Source organism: Excalfactoria chinensis, chromosome 3 (assembly GCF_039878825.1).
Source record: "Excalfactoria chinensis isolate bCotChi1 chromosome 3, bCotChi1.hap2, whole genome shotgun sequence".
NCBI classification, from domain to species: Eukaryota; Metazoa; Chordata; class Aves; order Galliformes; family Phasianidae; genus Excalfactoria; species Excalfactoria chinensis.
Genome location: NC_092827.1, coordinates 75,916,183 through 75,941,145, shown reverse-complemented (window position 1 = coordinate 75,941,145; position 24,963 = coordinate 75,916,183). Strand labels below are relative to the sequence as shown.

Below are 24,963 nucleotides of genomic sequence, written 5' to 3'. Positions count from 1 at the left end.
TGCAACTACTCAGTTGGGCCCCCTCTGCCTACAATATCCAGGCATTCCTTGCATCCGAGGTGGCTCAATCCCCTGCTACTCCATTCAGAGAGCAACAGACACACTCTGCAGATCGATGGACCTCGTGCTTCTAAGTAGAAATGGACATAGGCAACGCCTAGAAACAGAAGAAAGCGCTAATTCTGCTCTACACTCAAAGTATTCACAAGCCTCTCTGAAGAAGCTTGCTTACAAGTCCACATTTTGTTGTACCCAGGAAAAACTTAGCTTTTTAAGTGTGAAGCTACAGCAGCAGGCAGCTCTTCAGCCCAAATGCTGCTATTCTAATTAGCACTGTAATATAAGAGGAAACTTAACCTCTTAGTCCGTTTTATCTGTCTTATCCATCTTTCCCAATAACACCCCTTAGCATTGACAGTCCTCTTTCTAGCAGGCTATCATATGCAGAAGCTCCAATTCTACTGTCTTCATGCTCCTATCCACAATAACTCCTGACACCTTCTGAGCTCACTGACGGGTATAGCTTCACTGGCACAATTCACTGAGGGCTACCACACTTGGGCCCACATCCATCAGCAATAGTCATGTCTTCAAGAAAAACAGACATGAGCAGATACAGGGTCAGAAGACTGCAGGGGAAACCTAACAATTTACTTTGCTACTGCCAGAAGCTGATGATCCCTCCACCCCCTAACAAAGACAAAAAACAGCCTCTTCATTGAGGCAGGGTGCAGTGACAGTGACTGACTGCAATGGCACTCACATTTGGCTCCAGTTGTTTCTATCAGACAACACCCCTCCACGTAAAATCCATCCACAAAGCAGCCGTGTCCTCTGCATTGTTTAATAAAGATGGAATTTAACTGCACATCAGGAGCAGATGTGATATAGCACTGAATGGTTTAGACTATTCTGTCCAGGATCCACAGAACTAATAGCTACATGGCATTCTTGCAAAACCACAGCACTACCCACTTGCATCACCTTCTCTCCAATAACAAGAAAGAGGACATCTAAGACATATTCCTCACCACTACCTTCTCTCATGTTGCTTTTTCTGGTCCCATACAACTGCCTGTTCACCAGTGTTCAGAAACAGTAGTTTTCCATCCTTAACAGAAATACAGTGATACTGCTGCAGAGAACATTCCTTATTTCAGCATCATCTGTCCAACATTTTCCTTTCAAAAGCAGCATTTCTTTGATCTTGCGCTTTAATCAGAAAGATAATCTTGCATGACAAAGAAAATACCTTCCATAACACAATCACAGCCACATTTGTTTCTAAAGCAACATTACAGGAACATCCATTGGCTATCACCAAATCACTACTCCAAAAAACTCCAATCACTTTTTTTACACTCCTGTGCAAAAGTATTTGCTGCTGCTGTCCCGTGCCACTTATATAATCACACAGATAACCCAGAATTTTCACCTAGTTTAACCAGCCTACAGCTTAAATACCAGATTCAACTCTGGAGATTGGCAAGAATTAGGAAGGAACAATTTCTCCTTGTTAGTCTCATTGGAAGCAACAAGATATTTGTCGCTTGTCTTCCTGTGCTTATGGGCAGAGCCAACCTCAGCCCCTGCAAGTCTCAAGCCAGATTACACAAGTTGCTGCTGCAGTAAGCCTGATCAAGACAACTCATCAGAGAGATGGGGAATGTAGAAACTGCATTGAGAGATCCTGTCGAGGACAGAAGATCATGTCTGAAGTTAAGAAGCAGCCCCTGTAGGCTGCTCATGCCAAGCAGAATGGAAAAGGACTGCAAGGTTATTAAAGGGTATTTTAACATTTAATGAGTTCCTTTCATGCAGAGAAGGAAATTCAATTAAAAATACGTTCAGATCCATTCTGCTGCTGGCTACTTTGAGGCTCCCAGGCTTTCAGTTTAAAATAAAAATGATAGCAGCTCCCAGCACATGGACTTGCATCTCAGTTCTACTTGCATGTTAACACTCACAGGTCACATCTGAGTAACAGCATTAGAGTGTCTTTTGGATTAGAATTGAGTTTCAGAAGAATTATTGCTCATTTCCGCTTTTTCATATCAATTAACCTTGACTATTTAGCAGAAATCTCTGTTCCTTGCATGGGAGCAACTTCAAGAGAGAGCAAGAGAAAGGGATCATGGTTGCTGTTGAAGAATAGGCCTGCCTAACACCTAGCATATTTCCTTTGGAAATTAAATCCATGGACTCTAGTCTTGCTTAGTTCTTGCTGAATATAAATACCACCGAACAGGACATATCATGTGTCTGTCACGTACATGCACCCTGTGAAAGACTCTCACAAGTTATCAGAATCACACTTCTCTTATGGCCTCACTCCTTCCATGCACAATACAAAGATCCCCACCTCCCCAACTCAGCTGGGCTCCCCATCCTTAAGTATGGATTATTATCTAGTCACTGTGCTAAGAACAGCTTAGCTTCCCTAACCCTTTTATAAAAGCCAGAACGGATCAGAAACACTAACATCTCTCACATGTAACTGGAATAGAACACAACAGCTGATTAACATCTGAACAGGAACAGGACAGGAAGCAAAAGACCCGAATACAATCCCCAGAAGGAATGTTAATGGAGAATAAAAATACCCGGGGGAGATTCTGACCAGGAAATGAATGCTAGCTTTCTAATCCATATAAGAACATCGAATCACCTTTAATGGCTACATATGAAATTGCACAAGAACCAGCTTGACAAAAGGTCACCTGCCAAGTTACCTTTAGCACCAACAGCTACAGAAGGGGCTTCTCATCCAGAAACACTGACAGACCAAAAGGCCATTTAGTTTGCTCAGTGATTCCTTTAGTTGGATCGTTTTAGTTTGCTTAGTGATCTTTTTGACTCTCTCAAGGTGGTTCAGGCTGCAAACTTCCAGAGCCTTACTGTCTTTGCACCTTAGATTTTGCATCCAACTCTGTCTTCTCACCTGTGTTCTTTTAAGATCTTCCATGGGAAGACTTTTGGAGCAATAGCTATTTCTTAAATACCTAAGAAGATGTAAACCAGGCCATTAGGAAACTGCTCACAGAGATAAGGAAAACTCTCAGAGCTCCTGAAAATAACCAGATGGGTCCAGCTAGTAAAAGCAACTCTTGATGTCCTAACAACATTTATTTGGCAGAGACGGGGAGATGGTATGATTCCCTCATGTGATCATGTGATTGAGGAGGAAATTGAGACCTTACATTTTTCTTCTCAAACACAAGCTAGAGAATGGCTAAGGTCTCTGATGAGGGAGAGAGTGAACATGTCTTTAGAAAATCAACATGTAGGAAACCCCTTCCCAGACTCCCTGCCGGTTCCTGCACTGTGTAGGAGAGGAAGAAAAGGAGGAAGTGTTACCTTCCAACAGTACATAATGAAAGAATATTAGATTAGATTAGGATGAACTAGGAAAAACTTAAGTTTTTCAGCTACTGAAAAGTGGCTTCTCAGCACCTTTAAGTATTCCCTAAGTCCCATCCCAGCAATTAATATCAACAATTCTCTTGTTTCAGCCCATGATATTTTTTTTTTAAGTTATGGGAAAGCTATAGCCTCCAACTTCTCAACTGCAAGGACTGCAAGTTGCTGAGCTGTCCCTCTAACAGAAAACATAACAATGCTAGAGAATGCACCATTACTGCAACCTACATGCTTGCCTAAATTTGCTCTCCAGAACATATCCTCCTTCAGTGAGCTGCAGTAACACACAGATGGCTAACATACTGTGCAGTATCCGCACAGACTGGCAATGGAGCACAGCACATCACTTGCATAATTAACAGAGGACAGATGGGCAAGTCTGTTGCAGTGACCCAACCTAGAAAACACCTGCAAGGTTGCAGAGACTTTAAGCTCAGCCCTGATGCTTGCAGATGGTAGCAAAAGCAAATTTCGGAAAATGAAACAGCTGTTTAGAGCAGCCAAGTTCATTCTGAAATATTACCTGTACAACTGGGTTTGTAGAGCATTTGTTTAGTGGTCACAGAACCTTCAGCCACCAGGAGAAAAAACATGTATCAACTAGGTTCTTGCTTTCCAATATGAAAGATAACTGGCATCTGCAGTGCTTACAGGATGACTTCCTTCCTTCACCATGAGCTTTGTAGGAGCTGTAGTCACCATTCACACTGAGGCATGTGCACACTGGGGTGAGACAGCATCAGGGAAGCAGCATCAAAATTATTAACAGGCCAAGAAACAATCTCAAAATAGCGTTCCAGGGGTCTCATACCTGTGCTAGCCAAGGAAGTCCCACTCTATAAGGAGGAACAATCTACAATCACATGCTGTGGCTAAGAATGACAAAGCAAATGGTTTGCAATGATCAGTGTGCCCATCCTCCATCCCCATGCACCACAACAGGCCCTTTCATTCCATAATCACATGGCTGCAGCCAAACATGACATACTGTTCAGCAAGTAATAAAAAAGATCAGCCTTTTCCCCACGGTCTTGTCTACATACACACTACACTAAATTAAATTGAATTAGAAAATAATGTAAAATGGTATAACCCTCCTGGGTAAATGTTTTTAATTCAGTTTTAGAGCACTTTGTGTTGAATCAACTTAAGTTAAATAGATAGATACAAGACAAACTAAATTAAGAATGCCTATACAAGAATGCTGCGCTAATATAATCACAACTGTTTCTAATCTGATTAAGTTGAATCAGTACAACTTCCCTGCACAGGCATAATCCTTAACAGTATTGAAGTTAACCCTTTTTGTCCCTTCTTGCTTCCAAAGAAGGTTCTGTGTTTGCTTGTTTGTTTGTTTTTCCTTAAGAAAAAAGAATGGCATCTCTCTTAGAATCAATATAATATTCTATGATAAGCTAACCACATCACATATTGAGCTATCGAAGTTACTGACATTGATACGACTACAAGATTTTTATCATCACAGAGCTGAGACCTGCATGGCGTGACATTTTCTCCACTCTCTCTGAGCAAGAGAAGAAGTATGAGAACAAGCACTTGTGCCATAACGTGCTCACCATACACTCACACAACTTTAGCTAGCTAACGTCCAACAAACCTGGACCCGTTTGGACACACAGAAGGGAATGTTCTCCACACTCTCATTCCCAAGGGAATGGCTCACCAACAGCTTACCTGAGCAACCAGAGTGTGGAGTTGGAGCATGTTAGCTCAGTGCCCCCAGGCATGGCCTTATTTCTGCCCTCTCCCACCGAAGCAGGAGGTACTGTTGCTAACACTGTGGTAATCACATACACAAAACAAATTTGAAGTCACAGACGCGATGTGCTGACGATCCACACTCTGAAATTGCCTCTTATCTCCCCAGTTCCCACAGCATCTCCTCTTGAAACAAGTCTGTCAAAGTTAATTTCCAGCAATTTCGAACTACCAGTCTTTTTTTTTTCCTTCCTCAGTTAAAGACCATCTGAACCATTTCTCTCTGAGTACCAAGACAGTTCATCTCCATTCTTTTGGTGTACTCACTTCCATTTCTACTTGTTTCTCCCCTGTGGTCTCCGAGCTCACTCTATCCTTCCTCACACCCACTGCAGCAATTCTGTTTCATCACTGCCTTCCCTTGCCATCTCTGAGCTATCCTGCAGAGCTCGCTTCCTCTCCCTTGCAACAAGCTTTCCCTTTTAGCACAGAAAGACAACAGGGAAAATATTCTAAGCCCCTGGCAGGGAGCTATATTCCTCATCAGCCACCAAAATAATTGTGCCACCACTCTCAGGAACAGAGTGAGCTGTCACTTCTGCTCAGTACCAGGAGAAGCACCAACATCAGAATTGCAAGGCCAGTTCATTTGTTATTTTTTGAAAAGAGCTATTTTGAACCATGATCACATGGCAACACAGACTGTAGGTACATATGAGAGTTCAGTTGCTAAGGGAACCACACTTCCACACTTTATTTTACGAGATATCAATTCCAACCCTCAGAGGGCTGCAGGTACATTTTCACTATCGACTACTTGGTGTCCAACCTCAGATTCGCACCGGTAGCTTCCAGCAGCTATGAGGGTCCATGGCCCCAATATCAAAACCAGGATTCATGCTCACCATACTGGCAAGCATTGAGAAAGGACAATAGAAATTTCCATCAATAAGAGAAGAAACCGAGGCGCTGGGAGAGAAAGCCTCACACACCGCATCTGCATGAAATTCCATGCAAATTATGCTTTCCAAAAAGGAGAACAGACTCAGCTGTCATAAAAAAGGAGACGTAGGAAAATTCTGTAAGACAAAGCCCTATTTCTCGCACCTAAACCAGAAGCGATCTGGGCTAGAAAGAAGGAACGCCTGTATGAGCTAAACACCTACCTGATAGCAGTGAGTCGAATTACATACACAAATAAAGCAGCATCGAGTAGCGGGAGAACAATATTTGTACTATTCTCAATTTTCTCTGCTGTTAGGGTTTAATCCCAGCAAGAATCATTTTGGTTTAATTAGCTTTTGCCTAGCAGATGGTCAGATGTGAGAGGCAGAGAATGGTACAGGCTTAACTGTTGTGTGATCATGCAGCTGCATGATCTGTATCCAAACAGTTAAGCATGGCCAGGAGTCCAGCTGTAGTTTGCACAACACAGTCCATCTTCACCATTAGCCAAATGTCAGCTCCCTCTTTTTCCAGATTATACACCAGGTCCAAAGGCAGGCAAACACCTAACATGCAATTTCACCACCATCCCCTTTTCTCAGGGAAAACCTTTAAACATTAATCAACTGAAAATCCCTCTTTCTTCAGTGACATAGAAGCACATTCAGATGCATTGCCATGGAAACTTGAGCTATCCTTTGTGCTATTTATCACAAAAAATCTAGAACAAATATTTTATGATCTCTGCAGCACTGAATATAGGCAGCAGACAGTACAATGAAGTAAAATTACAGACTCGAGCACTATGCGAGGACACCAGTAGGTTGACCTTCAATTGACCAGCCTGGGCCTTACTTTACCTGCAGTAAGTAATAGCTCTTTATGAGCTGGCAGTGAAAAGCAGTGTAGTGCTGAGAGGAACAGAAGAGGTAGCGGGGCAATAAAACTACCAAACTGCAGCAAGAAAAGAGGAAATGGTTCACAGCCTGCTCCTATCCTGCCACTTTCCCTCCCAAGAAGTTAGGAGTGATGGTGCTGCCAACACCTTCACAAAGCATGTACCCTGTCAGGCAGGGATGTCTCCCCCCTCACCCAAGTCACAGAATCATAGAATCACCAAGGTTGGAAAAGACCTAAAAGATCATCCAGTCCAACCGTTCACCTATTACTAATAGCTCCCACTAAACCACATCCAAGTCATAGCTGTCACAGCTCTAGAAACTGCAGCAAGGACTCCTCATTGATTTCCACTTGGCCTCTGCAGCCAGGTGTGATTTGGAGCATTGGAGCACCCACACCTACACATTGGCAGCAGCAGTCTCAACAGGCCACGACACACGAATAAGGAAAGGAGGCTGCTTTCAAAAACATGCTTTGGGCCTAGCAGATACAGAGCATGAGCCAAGGGCAGGAACAGGCACAAAACTTGTCTCAACTCTGTAAACAATAGAGCAGCATGGTTCCTGAAGCAGAACGTAACCCTGGAGCATCTTCTCTTTTTTGTGGTGTGGTCCCACAGTTAATCTGCCTCAGTTTGCCTCACCTGTTTTAGGTTTTCTTATTTGTTTTGAATGCATTTCTTAGCCTTCAGCTCTACTGAACTGCAGAAAGATTTTATGCTGAGAGTTCAGTTGCAGAAATACAACATGGTTTAATCCAGTTTAGGAAAAGCAAACAGATCCACCCACCCATCTTTCTCTGGTGACCGGTATGAGGCACTCCACTCTGGCTATGCCCCTTCTCCCATTCTTCTGGGTTCCCACTAGTCCTCATATCAACAGGATCCTAACAGTGGCAGCAGGGACCCACACCTCCACCCTTCACCCCACAGATGGCACGTGAGGGGCCTGCTCTAATCAGCCTTCCATGTATGCTGTGTTACATCCCCAGGCTTCACTTTCCCCCCTTAGGAAAGACATCCAACCCCAGAGCAAGCAGCTTCTTCGATTCTTCTCTCTCAGACAAAACTCCTCCTCAGGGCACAGTTAGCACTCTCATCAACTGGCTCCTTCAGCACTGGTAATAATGACAAATATGGCTCTTCAGCAGGAGGTAATAATGAACATGAACCCTCCCAAGGGGCAATTGCAGCAAAGGCCAGGCACTTCGGTTTTACCACAAGGTCAGCTTGTCCAGACTAGCACCAAATCCCCTGCCTGACATTTCTCTTGTAAAACTGAAGTACCCAGTCTATACCACTGTTATCTCCTGGGATTGAATAAGCTCAAGTTAGGTTATGGGAAAAAAAACACCTCATTTTTAGCAGCAAAGATAAGTTATCTACCTCCACAGGACTTCCCTCTACAGCCTCCCCCATTAGTAAGCTTTGTATAGCTCTTCAGAGAGCAAGCTGGGAATAAGAAACAGTCAAACTGCAAGCAAAGACACCTCTGGTCATCTGTACTCATCTGTACAGGTCACCACTCATCTAAGGGTAAGGATGAATGCCAGTGTATTTCCTAGCAGATGTTGCAAAGAGAAGGTGTATGTCCAGTGCCAACAGCAAGCTGTTTGCTCACGTCTTCAGCTTCATGCAGCTACAAGAGCTGGGCTCTAGAGTCTGTGACTCTGGACTAAGGAATGTCTCGACTGGCGAAACTCCGCATCTGCTGTTGGCTCAAGGTGCTCCAGATGAGAACAATTCCCTTTATTCCACCGTCTAGCCACAGCTCTGCTTTCTGCTCTCTGTCCCACCAGGGGGAGATGTAGCTACTTGGTGAAAGTTAATGCTCCAGCCAGGGGAGCACACCTCCCTGGTAAAGGTGTTTGGGACTGGACGTCAAAGCAGAGAGATCAGGATTCCTACAAGTTCCTGAAAGCCAGCAGTGAAGTCACCAACTTCCTCCCCACAACACATTAAAACTCACTGATAGGCAAGTAAAAGCTCAAGAATCAGCCTTGCTCCTTTCCTGGCAATCAGAAAGTAGCAGCAGAAGGAATATTTAATCCTAAAACCTTCATTTTTGCAGCTGCGGCCCACATTGCATGACAAAGCTGGAACACACAATTATTATATACAATTAAACGTTCAATCAATAACTTTCCACATAATCCAGTTTTAGGCTTATTTATATTTTGTTACGCTTCATGTTGCCACAGGATACATTGTTGAGTTTGGCACTGCCAAATAGAGGAAGGAAAACAGTTTCAGGCAATACACTTTCTCCCCAACACCTGAGTCCTAGAAGTCAGGTAGAGTCAGTGGCAAATGGCATGAAATCAAACGCTCAGTTTACATAAAATCAGGGGAGAAGAGAGCCCAACACAAATAATTTCCAATCTTTTCACAATCATATACCTTTTGCAACAAGCAACATCTCCCTAATCATCTATCATTGAGTTCTTGCTTTGAAAAATGATACACCCTTCTCAAGAAACAGGAGCATGGACCAGCCTGCAGCAACTGATCCAGGGACTAAAGCCATGGCCCAAACCCAAAAGCTATGCTATAAAGCCAGAGCACTTTCAAATGTCCATTCTTTCATGACTGTTACTGTCTAAGGATGGCAGTAGGGAGGTCTTCAGAAGACAAATTCTAATGTGGAAGCAACTGGCTGGTCAGAGAACCAAAGGCTCACAGAAATTATCAGAAGGGGAACCACAAGTTTCCAAGATAAAAGCAACTGAACAGCCCAACAGCCCAGAGTTTACTCAGGACAGATGATGTTCCACTTTTCTTCCCACAAACCTTGTTCACAAAGCACCCATCCTCACACTAGCACCAGCAAAGAGACTATTTTTCCCCTGAGCCAGGCAAACAAAAGACTTATGTACATAGAACTAGGACTGCTTGTAAGACAGGGACATGAAAGATCTTATTGCCTGTTTTTCTTAGACATCTGGCCAGGACCCCAAAATAAGGCATCTGCACCTTGATCTGCAGTTCTTTACCAAGCTTCCAGTGCTCTTCCCTTTAAGTACTAGTCAGAAGTAGTTTTTTTCCAGAAGCTGGGACAGTTTAGTGGTAACTTATTTGTGTAAGAACATACACTACACTGAATGGGGGGAGGGGAAGTGCTCCTACCTGGCTTAAATCCTGGGGTCATTCTGTCTCCAGGAAGACATCTCATGCACAGTTTGTACTAAGCACACAATTTGATGGCACGAGCCACTCAATCGTTGCTGACTGCCAAGAGCATACAGGCTGCTGGGGGACAAGCCAACCTTAATTGGCCTTAGCGGTGTAAATTAAACCCTACAACACACCCAAGCAAACAGTTTCTTTGGAGAAGCAAGTATGAGTTATTTTGCTGCAGCTATAAAGGAAACATTGCTGCTAGGACATGCCCCTGGAGTGACTGTGCTGCTCTGCTCTCCTGCTGCATTCCTGGGGTTGTTTAGCAAGGACTCAGCTCCAGCCTCTCCACAAGCAAGAAGTCTGAACCCTGAATGCCATCTGCAAACACAGCCAGACTCCACCTCCTGCATGCCTGCAGGCCACCAGGTGTGGCCAGGAATGGCACAAGCTACACACCAAACACACCTTTGATGTGGAGCTGAAAGCATGTAGCCAGGGGGCATGAACAGCACGCCGCGCCGCGCTGACTCCCAGTGCAGGAATGTGGCTGCAACCACAGGCCAAGGAAGGCAAACACATTGCATTCCTCACCAGGCAGGGAAGGAAAACAAGCAGCAAGCCCACACACCCGCCAGGCTGACACCCGCCACGCTCCCCACGCACGCCAGCCCTGCTACTGCCAGGACCTCAACAACAACTTCGGCCTCCAATTCTTCCACTGGGCCTTCTGAAGCTCTCCAGGTGACTTGAAGCCACGGGCAAGAAACAAAGCATAAGGCAGGAGAAGTACCAACTGAGCACACACAGTGTGGGGAGAGGAGCCACCATCACAGCCAGGAAGCAATCGCATTCCAGGGCAGGAACAGAGTGCTGCACAGTAGCCTGGGAAGGGAATTTCCCTGCTTTTTCCTACAAGGCAAGGGGAGAACGCAATGCTAAGTCTTGCTGACCTGAAGGGGCAGACCTGAAAGGAGGCTGACTTTGGGCCCCTTCAAACACTTCAGGTGCCCAAACCCTTATCCTCCTTCAGGAAACCATCCCAACTGAAGTCAAGCAGCTTTTCTCTGGGATGCGATCATTTCCGCATCCTATCCTCACACTGATCTTCATTGCACATTATCCTGCTCTCCAACAGCACTGACACCACATTATTAAACAAACATGAGAAGAAAGACTCAGTGTATAAAAATTCAGTGGATAAGGAACCTGCTGTCCCACTATTTCACAGTGGCCACACACTCTCACCAGAGAAAAAATACCACTTTTTCACAGGCAGCGCCTGGAAAGGCTTTCTGAAGAATTCAGTTACTAAAGGGTTCTAAACCTCAGCAAAGCACAGGAATGCCAGATTTGGTATGAATGACAGAAACTACACAACACAAGCTGGAACAGCAGAACAGAAATCCCCCTTTACTTTCCAGGAAGTGAAGAGCACACACATGAGAGAGAGCCCTGTGCTGTCACTGCACAAAACAACACCAGTGAACTCCAAGAGCACTAACAAAGGCCTAAAATACTACTATCTCTGGGGAACCTGGAAGGGAAAAGTCAGCGTGGCCATAAGCTCCAAAGATACACCAATGAATCTAGCAAGCTGACAGAGAAGGGATGGTTTCTAAGGCAGTGGCCCTGCTGCTCCACACTCCATGCATGCACTTCAGGGCCCTCAATGAGGGGAATGGGCTGTTGTTAGGTAACCAGAACAAATCAGATGAGGTGCAACAGACTTTCCCATGCCCGTTAAATTTCAGTGCCTCAAGCCATCTATTCCCTTTCAAGCCAGGAAGGTACGCTGCTGCATTAGCAACAGCCTTTAGAAGAAAGAGGCATGAAAGGCTAGATTTACCAATAGATTTATATCCATAGATATAAATAGAAGCCTGGCAGGATGTACAAAAGCACCCAAACAGATCAGATGTCTAAATCACCCTATGCCAGAGAAAGGGCTTCTCCAGTTCTAACCACTCCATACCTCTCCAACCCCAACCACCACAAGAAAACCCAAAGCAGAGAGGACGGAAGCCCCTGATGCTCAGCAGGCTGCCAAGGGCCAGCCCCATGCAATGCACTTAGATGTGACTGCACCCAAATGCCCACAAGTCTCAACAGCACAACCAGCCATGGCCTCAGCATTCAGAGCGTTTCCATCTGCCCAGTTCCCAGAATAGGAGCTGCCTCCTCTGCCTCTCCTCTCCCCACCCCCACTACACCTTTATTTTTCATAGACTAAAAGCTGTTTTAAGGTACAACCCTCATCCTGCCACCAGTGGGTGGGTGAGTGGGGGAAAGGGGCCCTTTATAATTGTAGTGTTGCAATCTGCCAGCCCAGCCAGGCGGCCTGTTCCCGCCTGCACCGTATTAAATACCTTATAACTGATTACACCCCCATGGGGCATGATTAGCAGTCTTCAGAGAACAAAGTCTACTTTCATAAGAATAAGAACAGACACGTACTGCTAACCTACTACACAGCTGGGCAGGTGAGGAAAAAGAAAAAAGAAGGGTGTGGGGAGGATAAGCTAACTGTATGGCTAACTCCATCCTTTCCTTCCCTCCCCTATTCCAGCATCCCTGAGTTGCTATTTCCACCGCCCTGAATCGTTCCCTTCAGACCTAAACCAGAAGATTCAGGTAACGCAGGACAACAAAGAACCTTCTGCCTTTGGAAGCTGGGCAAAGTCCTCACCTGGAGGGGGTGAGGCCTTGAGGCAAGCGGATTGAGCTTTGCTCTGAGTGATGGCAATTCCTTCACAGCAGTTCCCAGGAAAAGGGAAAGGTGAATTCCAACAGCTGCATCAAAAACAGCAACGAGGAGGGAAAGTTTGCAATATGATCAGGTACCCACGCCCCCCTCTAACAACGTGTATATCTGGAAAGCCCACATAAGCAAGAGCAAAGCATCTGATTCCATCTCTAGGTTAGGAGCTCTCCTGAAATGGGCAATTTCTTTTCTTGTGGGCAGTGAGGAGGCAGCAAAGAGGAGGAAAATCTTCTGCATCTGAGGTAGATAATAGGGATCCCCAAACATACACAGTCCACACGCATTGCCACAACAAAGAGCCAACTTGATAGAAACTTAGCCAATCTGAAACGAAATGACCTACCGCCCATTAGCAGGTGCCTTCCACATCTCAAATGCCCACATAAACAGCCACAAATACATTCGGTACTATCTGGCCTCCATCTCATCATGGCACAAAGAACCAAACTGACTGTACAGTCTTTCACCAAAATTGATTAGAAAAACAAGAAGGAGGCAACTCTTAGGCTCCGGCACCTAGCATGAGACCTTCCAGCTGCTCTCCCCAAATCATCGACAGAGGAGAGCAAAGCAGGAGGCTCCAGTATAATATTCCTATTTCAGAGAGATGTCTGAGCAGCAGCCTCAACAAAACACTAAGAACCTTTCTAACTGTATTCATTTTGGAAACAAGTCTTCTGCTTTACCCAGAGCCTATTTTCTCTGCCTCGTGGATGCTTATGGTACAGCCTGGAAGCACTTGTGTTTCACCAATGCAGCTAGAAGGCGGTGCCCCACTGCCACATTCCACCCAGATTCTTACCCAACCCACCCAAGAGGGGATTTGTAGATGGAGACACCAACCCAGATAAAATGATCTACTTATATCTGCATTACTCAGCAGCTGGTCCATCACCCAGCATATGCAAGAGGTATCTGAACTCCACTCTCTAGCCTCATTTGTACAGCAGAATCTGAATATTCTTTTTTATTACAAAAAGACCTGAAGGCACCAACTGTCTCTAGGCCCAAACATACCCAGCATTGATGTAACAGCATCAATATTTGTAGTTATGAAATAGATCATGCTTTCGGGGTTTGGAAAAATGGGAGGTTTCACCATAAACACATGTTAGTCATTAAAAGTTCCTGGAGGTAATTTAAATGAGCACAGGCAACACAACAGCCTGACTTTGGGAGCTCAAACTGCAAAGCTGACATAAATCCAAGTGGCCCAGTAAAACTTCTCCTAAAAGCTGCAAGTTAGTTGCGAAGCCCCAGATGGCCACCTAGAATCAGGTTCTGCCACCAGGGGCTAACAAAGGGGAAATCACACTTCACACACACACAAAAAAACCTCCACAGCCCTTCGGCTCCTAAAAGACAAAAGCAGTCTGCTTGCATTTTGGATAAACAAGTTATGTTTATTGGACATGTGTGTTTGTAACAAAATAACTAAAATAAAAGCCCCACAGATCACAATGATTTTTCAGTCCCTCACCATGCTGGGCAACCTGGCAGGCACTTGAGCTGCCGTTGGAGCACTGCAGTACAGCACTCTCCCCCATGGCTGCTGTACCCCCAGCGCTAACCCCCACTCCTAGAGTAAATTGCCTCCTGCTGCAGAGAAGCACTCTGGCTATTCCATTACCGGTATTCACCACCAGAGCAAGAGACCCTAATTTAGCCTCGCACGGGCCTTCTGCAAACTGCTAATCCCCCATGCACAGCTGTTTTTCAAATGCACGGGAATGAGCAAACTGAAAACGATTTATGGCGCGTGGCAGGAAGACTCCTGGCTCCCTGCATAGGCGGGGTTTTGGGACAAGATCATGCTTGGACTAATGTTTATATTGCAAGTTGTCAGGCGGACAGTAAATCATCTCCAGAGTTGCACAGTAATACTGCTCTACTCATCCAGCTGGAGCTTCGACGACACTGAATTCTGTTACAGCCATTCCAGATACACCTGGAAACCTATTACAAAGGCATAATCAAATCGAGAAAAGAACAGGTACACTTTAAAGTTGATTCTACAGAAAATGCACAGTCCAGAAAAGGTGGTTTGTTCTTGGGAATCAGTCTGACCTGGTTTGAGAAGCTTCCCCAAAATGCCACTCCTCATTAGCCCGAGGAGAAAGTGGGCTGACTGCCTCCACAGACGTTTACTAAGAGTGAATTTGCTAGGGAAATGCAGCTAGTTGAGAAAATCCTTCTCAGTAAAGTTTGCATTTCCTAGGATTTACGGCAACTGTAGCACAAGCAACACTCAGACATCTAATTCGAGAAGCTCAAGCAATATATTTTGCATACTTTAGCAAATGAAATACTTTCTGCTCAGAGAAATGAAACCACTTTAAAAGTAGGATCTGAATTTGAGATCCATTCTCAACAAAGGTAACTTAAAACAAGTCTAAATTAAACAAACATCCCACTGTTTCTATTGCTTTCCTTTCCCCCATTTGACAGGGCTGTGCACTACATTTTGGGCATGGATCATATACAGTAAAATGGAAGGGGGAAGACGCCTTAAACAAGGAAAAAACCAAGAAACAGAACACAGAACAACAACAAAGCAGTAGAATTAACTGCAATCGCCTTTCATTTATGTGAGATTAATCAGATTCCAAGTCATCTCTTGAGAACATTTTAACCTTCCCACCGGGCAGCAGCAGAGCCCTTGCAAATGAGCAGGGAAGCTGTAGGATGAAATCTCATTGAGGAGACAATGAAGCAAGGCATCTTTGGGAATTGCACAGAGCTTGCACAGCAAGACATATCCAGGTCTGACTTCAGTGACATATGTGAGTGACATATGCTAAAATAATGGTCAAAAAACTTATTGCCACAATAATTATCTAATTACTGCCTTGGGAAAATATCTTATGTTCTCTTGATACAAACGCTACAAAGTAAAATTTGCCTAAGGCTTTTTATAAGCCCAAGTGTGATTCCTCAATACGAGAGAAACTACCTCGTCTGCTGCTTTTCATTCCAGAACCATACACACATGAGCGTTACATTAATGCAACCAGACAACTGAGCCTTTAAGCACAAGAGCAAGAAAACCCACAGTTACGATTTCTACAACAGTGCCAAAGCCAGTTTTACCGCATGGACAAAATACAAATACAGAAGGCAACCAAAAACACAACAGTTGCCATAGACTCTCTGTTCTGAATTTGTTGACCCCTAGAAATCAGAAAGTTAAACTATCTCTCTCTTGCCACTAGCAGGAGGTACCTAAAAACAAGCCTCATCTCTACAGAAAACCTTATTTCCCAGTCCTGACCCTTTTCACTTTTCAATCTTTATCCCCTCAGTATCACACACTTTCTGTGAAAGTCAGCAACTCTTTACACCCACCACAACAGGGCTACGTTGTGCCCTAAAGCACATGCTGTTCCAGAGCAGCCCATAAGGAGGGTATCCACACACAGATCTTAAGGTTTGCATGACCTGCTCCTAGCTCTGAAAACCCTCCCCCTCTGCAATTATCTCCAGGAGTTCCCCTTGCATTTAGGCAGATGTTACAAGCACCTCTTATACATACCACCTTACCACTGCCACTTACCTTCATTGTCTATCCAGCAAATCGAATTGATGCCTACGTGACCAAGCAGCACTGCCGAGCCTCTGGATCCAGGGCAAAGCGGACAAGAGCACAGAACACAAGCTGTGCTTTCCTAAACATCAGGAAGGTGAAGCTCATGCCACAAGATACAGGATTTCACTTGAATGGCCTTAAAGTCCACCTCCTCAGCTGCCTTTGGGATTAAAGTCCATTAAAAAACTGCAACGTGGAAAGGCCAAACTCTGCATGCTTTCCTCACTTGGAAGCAAAGGCAAGAGACGCAACTCACTATGCCCGACCACTGAAGAGTAGAGAAACAATACTTGCATGCCTTCACATTCATGAATAAGACAGCCTTCGTCTATGGACCGCGCTAACCTTTCCAAGAGCCTCACTTAAAATCCTCAACTATCAGCCCTAATCAAAGCAGCCGTCGTGCTTTGATTTTTATTTATTTATTTTAAGATGTGGTTCTCACAGAAGGAAAGGTTCTAAACAGTAAGTGTGATTCAGTCCCTCACCTCTGACACGGGCCAGTACTTGGTGGTTTAGAAGACAGCAGGGAGCCCCAGTGAACAATTACAGAATGCACTGCCCTTTTTTCTAACCTTTACCTGTTAAGAGATTGGGTTATGTCTGAAAAAAAAGATGCCTTCCAAAACAAGCTCTTTAGCTAAAGCAAGTCTGAACACTACCACTTGTATAAGTGCTTGATCTTTTCTGAGCTCTCAGCCTCCGTGCTATTATGTGGTAGTGAATTTGCACAGATTAGACATCATGTGAAAATACTTTAAAATCATTATTCAGTTTGATGCCTATCAGTTTTACTGAATTGCATTCACCTCAACTGAAGAACACATTCCAGCTTCTTCAGCTCTGCACAGCAGTCTTCCTCAGACTTGGCACCCAGCACTGCTGAAAAGTAGAGGAAAACTGAGCCCACCCAAGTGATGCCTATCCTGCATTCCAACCTTTTGCAATGCTGTTCTCACACTCCTACATGGCCTTCCACACCATTTCCTTCCTAAGCACAGCTCCCAAGAGGACACTCCAGAGGGTGGCTTATGTCTTTCTAAACATGAGATAGCCTGCAAGCTTCTGCTCTTGGCCTTCTCTGCCTGAGCACATTTGCAATAAGACCTTACACAAACATCCTGGCAACAAAAATTTCCAAGTCTAGAACAATCAAGGGGGACAAACAAGAAAACGTGAGTTTAAGTTGTAAACATTCAGCAGGATAAAGCATTATCGGATGTGGAAAAAATGAAACAGCTCCTGGGAAGAGAGGAAAGGGGGTTTCAGAATGCTTACTTGCCTTAAAGAAGGCCGGGCCTAACTTCAAAGCAATTTCATCACGCTGCAGAACATGAAGGACGACAGATCACAGAAGTTCTACCTCATTTTAAAGTCGTGGCTTTGCATATTCTTTCTATATTTTTTTCCTTACTATGCTTTACTAAAACATTTAGCACCACAGTATACAAGCGTCTTACAGGTATTTATGAACTCTTCCTAAAATGCTTAGTTAAGATGGGCATTAATTTTTACAGCCAAAGAACAAAGCAAGAATCAGTAATTATCTGAACATACATAATCAATCTCAGGCAGAAAATAGGTATCCTACATCCCAGTTCAGCATTCTCACCGCAGGTTCATCATTCCCCTGTAACCAGCTGTAAAGGTATTAAAGTTCTAAAAAGTAAGATTCTCCCTATTTCAGTTACAGTCTCAGCTGATCTACACTTATAAAAAATCCCTCAGGTAAGGAATCAGTAGAGGAGTGTGACAGACAGAAGTATTAGCCCCATTTACACAGATGCCGTTCTTTTGCAGTCCTGTGTGAAATGGGTTTCAGAGAGGACCGTATTTATCCAGTTACTAGTAATGTAAGAGGCACAATCTAGTACAAATGCCAGAAGCACTGAAGGTATCATACAAAAAGGGGACATCCTCCCAGCCAAAACTTTCAAGTTAGGGGAGCTTCATGACCTCAAGTTTACTTGCAAAGGATCAATCAAATCCAACAGCCAAGGATGTCTGTTCAGCTCATTATGAAAATTCCCATTCCTGATAACACTGGTCAAAAGAGCACAGCAGCATCAAAAAGGTATCAAGTATGATTCTCATTTCTTAGTGGAGGAATCCTGCCCTCAAGCAGTATCAACACTCAGACTCACTGTAGGCTCCCTGACGCAGCATTTCTACCAGTAACACGAAAGGCAGAAAGTTATTAACCACTGTTACATTAATCTTGTCACACTGTGCTGTAAAAACTGTTCACAAGGACATAAAGTGGTTAATTCACAATGACATAACCTTCAGATTTATTTACTGGGACTGTGCTGTAGAACTGACGAAAACATGGAAATCTCAAGAGCCTGGTTTTCAGCAGAACCTTCCTATAACAGATAGTTTTTGCAGGTTAGGAGCTTGCCTTTGGAAAAACCATCAGCTTCCAAGGCTTACAAACGTACATGAAACTGCAAAAAATATGTATAGTTACAAGTTACTGAGATTTGTTTATACCGCTATTACTTAAACAGTTAGACCTTTATTTATTTATTTTAAACAAGCAATTCATGTAACACTGGCTTCCACAAATCCTTTCTCCAAGCCATCTCTGTTACCGTTCACACCAACAGACTGATCAGAAAACACTCATTATCTGACTCAACTTTATTTTTCTGTGGGAAGAAAAGGGGCAAACCTGTGAAGGGCTACTACGGTGAGGGTATAATTTGTTTCCTACTTTCCCTAAATACTGTGCCACATGGCTGTGTGGACAGGGCAGATAAGAACTCAGGATCTGAAAGCTGCAAAGCAAGTAACTTAGCAGCAGCCAACGAAGTGCTTAGAATGCTGAAGAGGAATGCAAGGTCATCTTTGGTTCAAAAAGATGGTTTGATGAGACAACAGGTCCTTGCATGCAACACTTCCCCTCCTGACCCAAGGCCCTGTCTCATATTAAGATGAAGATGGCCATGAATTGCACTTCTGAACTCTGCTGATCCTTCTGAAATGCAATCCCACAATTTCAAGAGTACTGGGTGACTGGCAAGGTATTAAAAGCCAAAAGCTTCTGATACCACAACTAGGGCCTGGGAGCTTCAATTTTGATTTACCACACAGAAGCTGAGATGCACCGCATGTAAAGTACTGTTTGGATACACACATTTTCTGCAGAGATCCACTATGAGAGGGAAAACAAAACAAAACAAAACAAGAAAAAAAGAAGGAATCATGATTTGACAAGTGAAAGGGATTAAAAATGTACAGGACCAAGCAGTCAGGTATCAAATAGCTGTCCCTAGGACTGGACCTCAATTAAGTTCAGGAGAGCACAGAGAGGCCAGCAGCACACCTGCAGCATCATCCATCATGGGATCAGTTAAAATATGGGTGGAAAAAACAATGCAGCAGAAGAAATAACCTAACAGAACTGAGGGTCAATACAATTACTTAACTGTGATATCGCAATTACTGCAAGGGAAACAACTCCAGAAAGGATTTCACTGTGACTGGTTCAGCAGACCTCTTGCCATTACACAGAGAACATCGCTACTTCAGCACTGACAGCAGAGACTCTAGAGATACATATATTTTTTTAAACACAGCATGTAAAGGGCATTACCCCACATCTTTTATTGAACTTCCCTTCCCAGGGGCTCTTACTGAATTTTTCAGGGTTACATCCATTTGATCCACACCCCTGACCTCTTCATTCAGGCAACATGAGTCTAACATGTTGCAAAAAACACCATAGGAGGGACAGTTTTTCAGGTATGCGGTTCCATAGTCTCAAATAATTCAAGTAAAGGGACAAGAAGAGCTCAGCATCAGCTCATTCCCGGCTTTCTTACCTGCTATCTGATGCTTCAACAGGGATTAATTGCTTCCTCTTAAGCTGACACTCTTGCCATTTCTTTCTCTGAATCTGTAAAACACAAATGAATACCTCTGAAAAGCTTTCTCTGGCACAAAGTAACTGCATTTAATAGATGACTCCTTCCAGTGGACAGCCTCCACCTGGCATCACTCAGATCTAGGTCATTTGCAGCCTTGCCAGACCTGTATATCACTTGCATGCCCTGCTGCCTCCCAGTGCAGTACTCTGTCCATTTAAAAATCCACCCGCACTCAATCTTTCACTGCACACCACACCGTGCGTTTGAGCTCTGAGCGAGAAGCAGCTCACTATTGTTTGCTTAGATCTTTTAAGTCTTCCCAAGTTTCCGGGGGCTGCTCTCCAAGTCCACCATAGGGAGCAACCCTTGTAGTCAAGAGGGCACCCAGGCTGGCAGATAACTTCTCATCTAACCCCCAGGCTTGGCAGACAGCGAGTGCTGCTCCCTCCAGCCCAGCTCCGACTGTGCCATTAGGCTCCGATTGCTTAGAACACGCACCCCAGCCCACACTGGTTGTGCCTCGCAGCTCCTTCTCCAGAAGCCCCTGCACGGATCCCGCACCTCATCCCTCCACACGCCGCTCCCAACCCCCTCCCTCCCGCACGGAGAATCCCCATAGCGGAACCGGCGGCCCCCGGGACACCCTCCGGGACACCCTCCCGCCGCCTTCCGCCCGGGAAGGCCGGCAAGGCCCGGGGGCAGGGCCAGAGCTCGGTCCCCAGCCGGTCGCCGTCCCCTCTCCCCGTCACCCGAGGTCCCGTCCCGGTTCTGACCCGGTCGGGCTCGGTTCCACCCGGGATCCCCGTGACTTTGGGACCGGTTCGGCCCCGGTTCGACCTCGCCTCGGGCCCGCCCCAAACTTTGCCCCCTCTCGGCCCGGCCCCACGCTCACACTTCAGGCCGCCATGTTGCCGCAGGGCACGCCGGGTAATCCGGCGGAATCCCCACGCCGCAGCGCGGTGCGTCATCGGGCAGCACGGGAGGGGCGGGGCCGAGCGGCCCCTCCGTCACCACGGCAACGCGCCGCGCCGAAACCAGGCCGGCGGAGGAGAGGGGCGGCGGGCGGGACAGCCCGAGTTGTGGAGCGGGGGGAGGGAATGGCGTAAGAACATGGGCTGGTTTAGGTCTAAAGGTTATCTGGTTCTAATCCCTGCCGTGGGCTGGGCTGCCGCCCACCAGCTCGGGCTGCCCAGGGCCTCACCCAACCCGGCTCTGAGCGCCTGCGGGGATGGTGCACCCACAGCAGCTTTGGGAAGCAGTGCCAGAGCCTCGCCACCCAATGAGCAAATAATTTCTTCCTAACATCTAACCCAATTCTCCCCTCTTTTAGCTTAAAGCCGTTCCCCCTTGTCCTGTCACTATCAGGCCGTGTGAGAAGTCAGTCCTCTTTCTGCTCGTGCTCTCCCTTCAGGTACTGGAAGGCCACAATGAGGTCTCCCTGGAGCCTTCCTTGGGCTGAACAAGCCCAGCTCCATCAGCCTTTCTTTATAGGAGAGGTGCTCCAGCCCTCTGATCCTCATGACCCTCCTCTGGACCCACTCCAGGAGCTCCACATCCCTGCTGAGCTGGGGGTCTCAGGCCTAGACATAATGCTCCAGATGGGGCCTTACAAGGGCAGAGTAGAGGGGGACAAATGCCCCCGAGGTCACAGCTCTCAGTACTGCCAGCGGGGCCAGAGAGATCCCAGAGTTGAACGGGAAAACCCAACTACAAGTCCTGAGGACTTCTGTCTGCCTCTTAGAGAAGAGGGACTGACAGGAAAGGTGGACAAGAACAGGTCAAATCTGGACACAGCTATGATCATGAACTTTGGTTTCTATTGGCAAACTCATCCACTTCATTTTTTCCACACTTGAAAATTCAGCAAGTTAATACCTTTAACATTTTAACCAAATCGTCCTACTTGTTCCATTCGGAGCTCACACACGTCCTTTGCCTGCTGCCCTCTAGGCCTGTCCTGCAGCCTTACCCTCTGTCCCCTCCCTGTCATGTTTCTCTCACAAACATCTCCTGAGCTGATGTCCACATGGTGATTATTTGAGCCAAGTCCAGAAGAAATGGGAACAGCCGAGAGAAGTCCTGATAGTATTTGGATGATATTCCCAAGTGTATTACGCATACACAGACTTCAAGTCTGCAGTCAGGTAGTGAAAGGCTGCAAAAGCCCTGCCCACATGGTGCCCTCTCTTACACAATAGAGGACAGGTGCTCAGCGGAGCCTTGCTTCATGACCTTGGGAATACTGTGCAAAACTGCCTGCTGTGCACCCAGCAAGTGCCGCCTGCACTGTGCCATGCGTCAGCAGGGATATTTCAAGAGAGCCTTCAATCCTTGTGCCCCCATAAATTCTCCCAACCCTCCCCGTGTTGGAGTCAGATAACAAGCAGGAGGACAATGGCTCCAAAAATCCAGGCTGCCCATCTGCTCCCCACTTCCAGATTCTTGCTTCTGCAGCGCCAGCTGATGAAATTTTCATAGCTGATGAGGTTTCCCATTTCCACGGGGCCTTGCTGCCTTGGAGGGCTCGCAGTTGTGGGCTGTTCAGGTTTCTGTGGGTGTGCACTGATGGCAGCGATGATTAGAGCCCTTTCCTTTCTTAGAGTAGGATCACGCTTAGAATCGTAGAGAACCTAAGACAGAGGGTCTGTGAAGAGGACTTCCAGTCTTTTTAGAAGTTTAGGTGAAATAAGTCCTGCTGGACAGAGAGAACTGGACTTTCAGATGGCCTCAGTGTGTTATGCTTCTAATAAACTCCTTTCAAAATCAGATCCCAAGGTCAAACAGCTAAAGGGACACAAAAGCAGAAGTCAGGATGCGTGAGCACCAGTCACCTCCTGTGAGCATGAAGAAAACCCTGTGCCCAAATCCAGAACCCCTTGACCGCCAGTCCCCTTCCCTTTCTGCATCCACACACATCTACCCTGCCTTTTCACGTATCCGGACGGCTTATGGGATGGACTCACCACTGCTCTGAGCCAAGAGAAGTGACACGATGCGGAAGCATGACGTTGTGTTGCATTATATTCATTTATACAACACTATTCATGCCAAAGTTTTGTTCCCTGCTAGAGCCAGTTGCTCACTAAAGCCTCTGAACTTCAATTAACAAGCACCAGGTAATTTAACACTTGACTCCCAATAATCCCTTTATTTTAAGGGGCCTCTGGCGGATGCTGAAGCTCTCAGTAAACAGTCCTAGAAATACATTCGAGATTCTCTCAAATACCAATTGAATTTATGACCCTTAATGAAGAGGAGGGAGGAATCTATTCAAAATACTTTCCAACTGGCAGCACTTTATATAGATCCCTGTAACTTTATAAAAGGAACCTCTGGAGGGGCAGGTGCCACCCTGCAGAGGGACAAATCCCTCTGAAGTGACTGTAATGAAGAAGTAGACACCATAAATAATGTCTCCGCACTAGAAGTCTTGGTCCCTTCAGGTTCTCTGCCAGTGCAGGTCAAGCTGGGAAGACAATGGACTGGGCCACCCTTTTGTGACCCCTGCCTGAGCGATGCGTGAAGTCCCATTTCATCCTGCTTGGAAGAGATGAAGGGACCTCAGGATGCACTCACTTCTGTACAGCAAATTACAGCCAGCCTCAGACAACCAAACACATCTATGAGTGCAGAATTGGATAGACAAACCCCCTGCCAGAACCAGAGAAACACAGCCCACTGGTACACTGGCTGCTAGCAATACCTGACTATAGAATTCAATCAATTCTTCTACACAAGAGTGGGACTAAATTTTAATGTGAAGGTGTGACTCTCCAGAATCACCCGCAGTTCGTTCAGGGACAAACACTTGATCATCATCAGCAACAGCTGAAGAACAGAACTGTGCTGACCCAACTGAAACTGCTGTGTTTGTCTTACTGGACTGCTTAAAGTCCCCCTTTGTGGTTGGGATGTAAACGTTCTGAGTGCTGTACAGACAGACAAGCAGACACAATATCCTGCCCCCAGGGTTTGAATCTCAGAACCTCTTCTACTTCTCTCAAAATGTCTTTAGGCCCACGGGATAAAGGATGAAGGCAGGGCTGAAGAACAACAGCAGAGAAGCAGTTGCATGGGACCCTGACTCCTGGTCAGCTCTGAGGTTTTGTGCCATCATGACTTTTGAGCAGAGGGATGCACGGTTTACACTGGTATTTCAGATGTATGTAATGGCCCTTTTCCCTAACCTGTACAGCTGATGAATGCATTGCATGTCAATGCTTCTCCATTACAACTGCTTCCTGTGCATGTTTTATTTATATATATGTATGTTGAAAAATAAAACAAAAAATAAAAATAAATAGATATCAGTGACCCCTACTGGCCATTTCTAAGTAGCCATTACAAAGCACAGCTTGCTGTTGCTTCTTGTCCCCAGTGTCCCCTCCTGGGCACAGTGACTGGGCTGTGGCAGCCCCCTGCTCCTCAGCTGACCACTGGCTCTGCACTGTGCTCACCCAGCAAGCAAGGTCTGATCCCCACCCTGTGCCCAGCACAGTGCCTCCAGCCCCCACCATGAGAGGCTTCAGGGCTCTGCTGCTCACCTTGCCTCTCTGCAAAGCCTTTTTGCCCCAAGGGATGCCAGTGCCAGCACAGGTGTACCCTGCAGTGGAGACTGAGGAACTGCCATCTTTTCATGCCA

At 45.7% G+C, this 24,963-nt stretch overlaps 1 protein-coding gene across 4 annotated transcripts in view; it reads right to left on the bottom strand.

The window, feature by feature from the left end:
• Nucleotides 1–21,274, bottom strand: part of TJAP1 (tight junction associated protein 1) — a 38,438-nt gene extending 17,164 nt beyond the window's left edge. For 2 of the 4 annotated variants that reach the window (XM_072333634.1, XM_072333636.1), the window contains exons 1-2: nucleotides 21,214–21,274; nucleotides 20,277–20,350 (exon numbers count right to left, since the gene is read on the bottom strand). The gene's annotated coding sequence lies outside the window, so the exon portion shown is untranslated. Of the gene's footprint in view, nucleotides 1–20,276; nucleotides 20,351–21,094 lie in introns of all 4 variants that reach the window. The other 2 variants (XM_072333633.1, XM_072333635.1) reach the window with 1 other exon arrangement.
• Nucleotides 21,275–24,963: the final 3,689 nt, after the last annotated feature.